A 10,316-nucleotide genomic window follows, 5' to 3' on the forward strand; every position below is an offset into this window, starting at 1 on the left:
CTCTCTCTCTCTCTCTCTCTCTCTCTCTCTCTCTCTCTCTCTCTCTCTCTCTCTCTCTCTCTCTCTCTCTCTCTCTCTCTCTCTCTCTCTCATTGCTAGAGGACGTGCTTCTCGACAACTAGGTTGTACTTGCAGAACTCAAGCTTGTGAGTGATTCTGCGGATATTCTTGGGCTTCACATAGAAGTAGCCAATGCCCGTCGTGGACACAAGCCATATCAACACATTCTCTCCCTTCTTCCCTTTCCCCATACGGCCAGCCTGCCTCTCTCTCTCCGTCTGTCTTCATTGATGACGCCCTCCTTCTCTTCACAACCCCTCCTATCTCCAACAGCCTCTCCTCTTGCTAATTTTTAATTTTTCTTTTAATTCATTTCCTTCCCTTCCAACTCTTTAATGATAATTGGACTATTATCTCTACCAATCATGTTTCTTATACCTCATTTTTCCTACAATCTCCATGTTTACTTCAAACATATAATGAATGATGCCCATAAACTTAGGTCAAGACTTTAGTGAGCTGCCAAAGTGAGTATTGTACTAATATCCCCAAGTCATGGTTCTAGTGACCCTATAATTCCTTGAGAGCCTCTTGGTCAACCTCTTCCACATACTTGTGGAACAAGTTCCACTCATACTGACATCTTTCCCTGACCCCTTCCCATGGAGCCTTTCCATTGATTGATTCTCCCTGGGAACCCAAAGATGGGAGAAGCTTGTGGACTATCCATTGAGTATCCACAACTCCCACTTTCTCATATGCAGGCTTCACACACCTCCCTAAGGCTAAGTCAAGACCCCATCCATGAATCAAATCATTGTGGAACAAATGCCAAACACATTACCATGCATTTCTTGAAAACACAGGAGCCATTATCTTGACAAAACCCCTACATGGAGGCTTATTTGGATCTTTGCATCGATCAGAGCTTTCTGTAGTCATTCTATGAATTTTTGAATTTTTTTAAGCGCATTGTCATTCTCCATGTCACCTTATGACTTGGCTCTAAAGCAGGTTGAGATATCTCAAGGCCATACTTTTAAACAAGTTCTATATACATTTCAACATCAAAGTTGTCAACACCAAAGTCTTCATCCCATATAAAAATGTACTCATACGGGGCCATGACATCAGGATGTAGAAACAATTTTGCAAACCACCATTTTGAATGTTTTCTTGCATACTAAATTGTTTGGGCACTTGAGTCCTCTATTTGAGAAATATGAACAATATATTACAGGGTAGGACATTTGGCCATCTATCTGCCTTATACACCTATATGCAAGATCTAACCCAAAGAACTAAAGTCCAATCAGTGAATAGAAAAAATAGCATAACAAGTGCAAGTAACATCACATCTTCAAGTGGCTCCATACTTCTCTGGAGAGCTTCAAAGATTGCTAGCACATTGCAATCTACTAACATTGAAATTGCCCCCAAATGAACTATGCTTTGCATTGCGGGTTACAAGGGGCATGCAAGTGTTACTTAGATGATGTGCCAAACCACCACAAAGCTCCTAATCCTGCCTCTTTTCACTAAAGCAAAATCAAATTTGGTATTGGAAAGGAGGGAGTCATGGGAAAAGAGACAAAATTTTATCTTCTCTAGGTGATAATAATTCCCTATGGAAAAATTTTAGATTGGTCATGGTTGGGATTCACTAAGGAAATCTATCTAATTTTATCTATAACACCACCTTTCTTCGTTAAAAAATTCCTTGTATCGACATCTCTTGGCCAGTAGACTATAGAGACATGGCCTCCAAAAATAGCAACAACGAACACCACATCAGCATTAAATTAATGTAAAAAGTTGGTAACAATGTGCCAATTGTGTACAATGTTGCTAAAAAATTTTGCAATATTAGGCATTGTTTCTAAGTGTTGTCACTTCGCACCCTTGTCGCTTCCTAGCCTAATGTCCTCCCTACAAAGAGACCTCTTGCAACTAGGGCCAATCCTAGCACCCAATGTAGACAAATCCCATCCTTTAGTGAAGGGCTCCGCCACTAGTCTTGGGGAGACCTATGGTGTATCTAAGATTTTGTCCATGTGGGCACAATGTCTCTTTTTCCGAAGTCCCCAAACAAAGCAATTAACTTGTTCTCAACTAGAAAAGCATTTTTTTTCTAAGCAACAAGCATATCTTAAGACATTTCATCAAAACCAAATAGTTTCCTTTGAATATTCCACAAGAGAAAATACAATCCACAACTTATTTCTCCTTAGAGTGCAATCACATAAAGCGATACATGATAATCCCCCTAACATTTGGATGCGATACTTCTCAAACCCTCTTCATATTTTTCAAAGGTCATAAGCTTTTCTTTGAGGGATGTAACTCTTTAGCATGCAACACTTTAATATGCATGAGCAAGGTGTCTATCTTTACTCCTAGTAGTTATGTCCTTTTGGGGATAATTATGATTAATCCCTAATGGAAAAATCATTTCCATATCCTAAGGGCATTGTAAGTTATAATTCCGTCCTAAGTGCACAACAATTTAAGGATATTCAAGGATCTTGGCTATATGGATAGAAACTACTCTTTATCCTTTATTATTGCAAGTAATAACAATAGCCAACTAGATTTTAACTAATGAATCAATCATTTGACTTAATCAAAATTCCTTTAAATCTATCCAAAGGTACCTAAACAGAAGTTGGTGTGGGTGGGACTTCATTCACATGTGCAATCTCTTGTCCTATCTTTTTTCCTTCTCCAACTCTTCACTACTTTGGGACATATAGCAAGTGAACTTCTTCTAACACATTGTTTGCTCTATTCCTTATTGGACCTTTGTAGGATCTCCAAACTCATATATCTTTGAAGTAAATCTTGTGAGGTAAAATGGGTTACTTAGAGTCTAGTAAAGCAAGGGAGTATCTATGCTACAAAAAGAGGATAATCCTTGGAGAAGGTTGTTGAAATGATATGGAATTACTATGAAACTTCTATATGTTGGAGGGCAAGACTTAGTGTACCTTGAGTTGATTTGAGAATAGAAAAATAAACAGATAGGAATGTAATGATGATGGAGATCCGAGGGGGAGAAAATGATGTCACTTTGCGAGGATGAGTTGTTGCATGTAAGTCTATTCTTGGAAATTGGTGATGTTCTGGGGTCTCCTCTTCTTCCAATCCTTCTTTACCCCTCTATCTCTCTATCTCTCTATCTCACTATCTTTCTCTCTCTATTTTCTTCCCTCTTACTATGTCTCCCTTTCTTCTTATTATCTCTCTCTCATACTATCCTTCTCTCTCTATTCCCCTCTCTTTCCACTATCTCCTCTCTCCTCTCTCTTCTCTCTATCTCTCTCTAACTCCCTCTCTTCTAACTATCTTCCTCTTTTCACACACACACACACACTCTCTCTCTCTCTCTCTCTCTCTCTCTCTCTCTCTCTCTCTCTCTCTCTCTCTCTCTCTCTCTCTCTCTCTCTCTCTCTCTCTCTCTCTCTCTCTCTCTCTCTCTCTCTCTCTCTCTCTCTCTCTCTCTCTCTCTCTCTCTCTCTCTTTGCCCTTTGGAATAGCACTGACAAGGTGAAAGACACCCATGTACAAAAGAACATCGAGGCGCTCTGCAACATCTGTAAGATCCGAGATCAAGACATGGACAACATCAAGGAAATGATGAGGGCCATGTGTGATGAAGCCATCGAGCAAGTAAAGGAGAAGGAGGAGACAATCCGCAAGATGGAGGAGTGGAAGAATGAAATTTATGAAGAGGTCGGAGCTCACTTCACATCCTGGCAAGTGGATATCGAATCCTCTCTTGGAGAGAGGAGCCGAGCCATTGTAGAACTCCAACAGAAAATTACCAGCTGCAAGAGCCAACTCGACCTCATTAGGAAGGAAGAAGGGGAGATCATAGAATCAATGCCTGAGAAGGTCAAGTTAGAAATCAACGAGATGAAGACCCAAATGACAAAGAAGATCAACACATGGGCAGCGGTCGTGAAATAGACACAAGCTAACACAGCGAAACACTCCAAATGGATCGAAGTAGCAAAAAAGACCCCCACAAAGAAGGAGTTCATCAATGCAATTATCGAGAAAGAGAAGAGGAGGAAAATCAGAGCCCTCCATGTTAAGGTGTTCAGGTGGAAAGAGGGAAATAGCCCTATGGCGGATGCCAAAGGCATTTGTGAGAAAATGGGGGTGGAGGACCCCTCCTTCGTGGAAAAGGCGTGGAGGGTAGGCAAGGAGTCGAACATGGCCCCTCATCCTGAAATTTAACGACTTAGAGTCACGACGCACCTTCCTCTCCAAAAGAACAACCCTCAAAGGATAGAAAATATATCTAGAAGATGACCTCACCCCAACCCAAGCAGCCCACAAATGGGAATGTATGCCACAGATCATGGAGGCATGCAAGACAAGCAAATGGGTGGTCTATAGGGAAGAGTGCATCATCATCATGGAGAAATGCCAATGATGGGGCGTGGCCTGTGAGACACAATTGAGATTTCCAGTGTGGAACTATAATGGAGCCATGAGGATAGATGTTGGGCTCTTCCAAGAAACCTTCATGGGCAAGGACATAGTCATGTATATAGAGACACATCAGAGCCTAGGCACGCACCTACCAACAATGAGAGGCTACAAATGGGAGTCAACGTGCCGCAAATCTCGGGGGGGATCAGAGGGTTTGGGGGAGTCGTAGTACTCTATAGGGAGGAGCTACAGCACATCATACAAGTCATGAAGAGGGATGATGAAGCTAGTTTCATGTGGATTAGGATACATACAAATTGCCTATGGGATATATATGTCCCAGTATGCTACTTCGCCTCGGCAAATTCCCTGTATGTGACACTAGGAGGGTTGTCCCCATACCTACCCCTATATGAGGATAGCATGCACTACTCGAGCATAGGAGATGTCTTACTGACAGGGGACTTCAACACCCACACAGCGCAGAGCCAATTCCCCTTCTTTGAGAGCGAAGACCACATGTACCGAGAGTTGGCACTAGAGGAGTTAGGGATCAACCAAACATCACAAGACACAACTGAGTGCACATAGAGTATGGAGACTATTTACTAGCACTAGGAGGAGCACACGGACAAGCCATCCTTAATGGCCTAGCTAGATGGCCTGGGTCTGATGCACTCATATGCTTTCCACATAAGCATGCATCTAGAGGCTCGACAAGAGATAGCATAGTGGACTACCTGATAGGGTTGCCTACCCTATTCCCAAACATGCATGCCTTCAACATCTCACCATGCCCACTAGCGATAGCTGCAGATCATGCATACCTCCAATTTAGCATCCCATGTAATTATGAGGGGACCCCCCCAATGAGCATCCCTCAAAGATTCCCCAGATACCACTTCACCAAGATGATGGCGAGTGCCTACTTAGATCGTTTGTATTGGAGCCTACATGAGATGTTTTAGAATATTAGAATGCACTCATATGAACATGTACTTAGAGAATATCTAGGAAGACAATATCTAGATATTTAGGGGAACTAGATAAGATGGATCTAGAACATGTGGATGATACTCCACTAAGAGAGCCTACCATATCCACACCTTTATTGTATATATATGTGTACTCTCAGCTATTGTAATGTAGGAGTGTGTAAGCAAGTGAGCAATACAAGTGTGTGGTTCATTCTCCATCTCATTGTCTCGTTGTCGCTCTCTCTTTCTCTCACCATCATTTTCACAACATGGTATCAGAGCACACCAAGCTCGTGAGGGCCTAGGTTATTAGCTTCTTGCTATTTTTCTACTCAAGTTAATCCTTAGTTTCATTTCTTGCATTCAATCCCAAATCAATTGCTTTATGTGTAGATTATTAGAATTTAAGTCTATGTCAAAGTAAACTAACCTTATCCACATGCACCTTATCCTCATTATCTTGAACTTATTTTATCATGTTCACCTACTTCTTATCTATTCTTATCATCTTCACCTACTCTTATCTTCTTCATTATCACCTCTCCTTTAAGAGACAGAGAGATATTTGTCCTCTTTATCATTATTGTCATCCTTGTCTCATCTTATCTCCTCTCTCCACCTACCTACCCCTTTGGTCCTTTTCCATATTGAGGTCTAAACCCCTTCTCTCTCACAATTATTTGTGGCCCATCCATCCATTACCCATTAAAGTGATCTCCCACACACAATCCATTAAATTCTCACCCAACCTTATCCTCAAAGAATCTTTTTCCTAGCCACACATATTTTCTATCTTTTCTCAAACCAACCTCACCCTCTTTGCCGTGAGATATTAAGCTATCCATGCCACATGTACTTCACTCATTTCTAATCTAGCTCAAGCCTTTACATTACCTCCCATTTTTCTCCACTTTTATTGATCCTTATCTACAAACCTTATCTCCAATCTTATTCTCACTTATATAGACTACCTTATTACTTTGTGCCAACATGCATATGCTTCAAATAGTTTCCGAGATCCTTGCCCTTGCCACATGTTTATTCTCACCTCTTCTGTTGAACATTGAATGTTCTTCCTTATCAAAAGTATTTGTCACAAGATATTTCTATCACATCATGCAAGATATATGTTCCATCCTTCTATCCTCATTAAGTCCATTATTCACTCTATCTTTTCAACTAGTGGAATACATAGAAAATTCTTTGATGGAAAATCCCAATTCTCTACCCCATGAAGGTCCTCACATCCATCTCTTTATAATGAATCTTCCATTTTGTGCTCTCATGCTCTCAACTCATCCATCCTAGCATGTTCTAGCTCTCCCAGCCACTCTCAATACTACAATGTTTGTCACCCCTGTGAGCCTCTTCGCTTGCATCCTAAAATAGAGGACTTTATCTTAGTTGGAACAACAATTGAGGATGGGACCGCCCTTTGTATTCTACATCTCGATGCCCAAGAAGGCATTGTCTGTGGCCTCTCTATTGAATTGTATTCTTCAACACATTTGGATGGTACTTTAGTGGCAAGAACATGGCAAAACCTTGTCACTCTGTCAGTTAACAATGTGGATACACATACTGTTCCTCATCAACTCTTATTGGATATTTCTACCAACCTTAAAGGTCACTCCCTCATCAGGTACATTGCTTCTACTCCTCTTACATCTATGTTTTATATCCTATTTCCTTACATTTGTCACTTAACAACTTGTCTTTATCTAAACTCTGCTTCAATCTCAAGATCACATCCTAGTGCTTATCTCACACTCTCTCTATGGGCTCAATATCCTCATATTGTAATGGTCACACACACACACACACCACTTCACCTGTCTACCACTATCTCTTGAACACTTGCACACACTTTTGGCTTCCTCCTACACATTCAGGATTCTCAAAATGTTTCCAAGTGCACATAAAAGTCCTATCTCCTTGAGTTTCTCATTTTCACATCACTATTTCTCAATGTGCAATCTTGAATCCCTATACATGATGTTATCCTATCATCACATTCCATCCACACTATTTTTATTTATGTCCCATCAATCCCAATCTATGAAATCATCATTTCTTTCTATCCTATCCTATCCTATGTTCCTCTTACAATCATCTTGCTCTAATTGTATACCCAAATCCCAATCATTATTCTACGTTACATGGCAATAGCCTCATCAACAATCACAAGTACTCTCTCTTATAATTTTATCTCAATATCATCATGAAATGATCTATCTCTTGTCTTACCCAAATCATCATCTACAAATTGTATCTTTCTCAAATTGGCCAACTATTTTGGCCTTCCAAAGGAGGGGAAAAGAATGGATAAAGTACAAAGAAATACTTGTGCACATTTGCACAAACTACTTTGTATGGATAAAAGAGCACACTAACACTAAGTATGCTATTATCGAAGATGTGCTACTCAACTCTTGGAGTCCTCTCAAAGACAATGTGCTTGAAATTGCTCATCAATCACTTGTTATTTTACACTTCCATATTCATCAGCAACCTTCCCAGAGATCACATCAAAAGTAGCTTATCAATCTCTATCTTACTATGGTATCTAATGACATTGGGATCATATTTCCATCTATAAGCATGCTTTCACTATTATTTCACTCCAGAACTATCAAGCTCCAATTGAAATACATCATCTATCTACATGATAATCCCATCCCTTATCAAGTCTATCATGAAGCAAAATATGGCGATCAATTCTTCATCAAGGTATCCATCAACCAAAGCCCAAAGATCTTCATCATCAACTTGCATCCCTTAAATCATTGCAAGAAAAGATTGATGCATATCTTCTACAACAACAAGGACAAGGTCTCATGCTATAGTCATCATTGTAATCTTACTTCTCTTGTAGCCAAAATGATTGGTAGAAAATCTTTGTACTGCAACAAAAAAAAAAAACCTATTTTCTTTTGAGAAGGGAGGAAGAATGTTAGAAGATATTGTTAACATTTTCTAGAGAGGGGGAATGTTAGAATATTAGAATGCACTCATATGAACATATACTTAGAGAATATCTAGGAAGAAAATATCTAGATATTTAGGGGAACTAGATAAGATGGATCTAGAATATGTGGATGATACTTCACTAAGAGAACCTACCATATCCACACATTTATTGTATATATATGTGTATTCTCAGCTATTGTAATGTAGGAGTGTGTAAGCAAGTGAGCAATACAAGTGTGTGGTTCATTCTCCATCTCAATGTCTCATTGTCTCTCTCTCTCTTTCTCTCACCATCATTTTCACAACAAGATGGACCCACACACACCCCTGGAGGAGTTCATGACACAACTGGTCAGGACCCTTCACACATCAACTGCCACGTAGTACTGCCCCCACAATCACCCCCACTCCACCCCTCCCAGTAAGAATTCCTTGTGGAATAGCTAGTATGACAAGGAATGCAAGGAAACCCACCTCTGCCTCCAACAAGGGGAAGCCAAAGGGAAATACACACACCGCCAAGCTCACATGATCTTTCGTCACCTAGTGAGAAGGAAGAACTGGGCATACCTATCCAAGCTAGAGCACGATTTTTATCAATTATTCCTATGGCAGGATAGCAAGGAGGCATGGAAGGCGTTCCAAGCACCCCGGGCAGAGACACCCATTACCTCCCCAAACGTGGCATAGCTATGCCACCTCATTGTACCATGTGCCAGGACAATCCCCCCTACCTCAGCCACTAGAGAACAGCATGCCAACTACCTCCACCCTCTTCAAGGCTGAAACGGTCCATGATGCCATTGATAGACTCCAGAATGGCTGTGGGCCTAGGACCACATAGGACTAGTAGTAGAACACCTCTCATTCGCTAGAGATACCATTGCCCCCCTCTTAGCCCACCTATTCTCAATAGGGCACTACGTGAAGGCTTTCAGGCCAGTTGGTCAGCTAATACAATAGTACCAATCCTAAAGGCCGAAGACCCCATGGTCCCACAAACTACCAGACAGTCATGGTCGACTAAGCTCTACAAATCCATCCTGGAGCATGAGCTAAGCAAATGGGCAGAGACACAGCAACACCGGGCATAGGGGCAAGCCAACTTTAGGAGAGGCTACTCTACACTTGACCACATCCTCACAATCCGAATCATCATTGAAGAGAACAAGGCACCGAAACGTGGGTGTACTACTGCTTTGTGGACTTCCGCAAAGCCTTTGATATAGTTCCCCAAGCTAGACTCATGTAGAGACTACATGCGCTCGAAGTCCCAACAGAGATGAGACATGGAATCCTAGCTCTATACGAGTCTGGGTTCGAGCACTAGAAGGGTTGTTAGAGGAGATCATTAGCACTATTGGGGTAAAGTAGGGATGCCCCCTCTCCCCCACTCTGTTCGGGCTCTACATCGACGAGATATCAGATTATGTGGATAGACTCGGAGGGGAGGGGTCCTACATGGGGGAGACACTGGTACCCACGCTACTATATGCAGATGATATAGTTCTCCTCTCTAGCATGTCTAAGGGATTGTAGCACCACCTAAATGAATTACGAACCTTCTGCCAAGACACGAACCTCACAGTGAACCTAGGAAAAACAAAGATCATGGTATTCAACACATCCACCCAATGGATTCGCACGTCAGTGCCCCACTTCAAATACGAAGAGGATATAGTCGAGGTGGTCCAAAAATATGTTTACCTCGGGATCACATTCTCATGGCCAAGAGTCACCTTGAGGAAGGCCGTGGCGGACTGGCTGACATGCGGCTATGCTACCCTTGGGATCTATGGAAAGTCAATGTGCATGTCTACAATTTCAAGAACCTCGGATGAAGCTATGGCTCTTTAATACCTTTGTCACATTAGCACTTCTGTATGGGTCCTGATATGGGGGTCTAGCCTCTACCATACATTGCAAACC

The 10,316-nt window shown here is 41.5% G+C and overlaps 1 pseudogene; it reads right to left on the reverse strand.

The window, feature by feature from the left end:
* Nucleotides 1-570: 570 nt before the first annotated feature.
* LOC148017589 (uncharacterized) lies at nucleotides 571-1,458 on the reverse strand (annotated as a pseudogene).
* Between the last annotated feature and the right edge of the window lie 8,858 nt (nucleotides 1,459-10,316).

Source organism: Lygodium microphyllum, chromosome 22 (assembly GCF_053477565.2).
Source record: "Lygodium microphyllum isolate KBCC chromosome 22, Lygodium_microphyllum_v1.1.10, whole genome shotgun sequence".
NCBI lineage: Eukaryota > Viridiplantae > Streptophyta > Polypodiopsida > Schizaeales > Lygodiaceae > Lygodium > Lygodium microphyllum.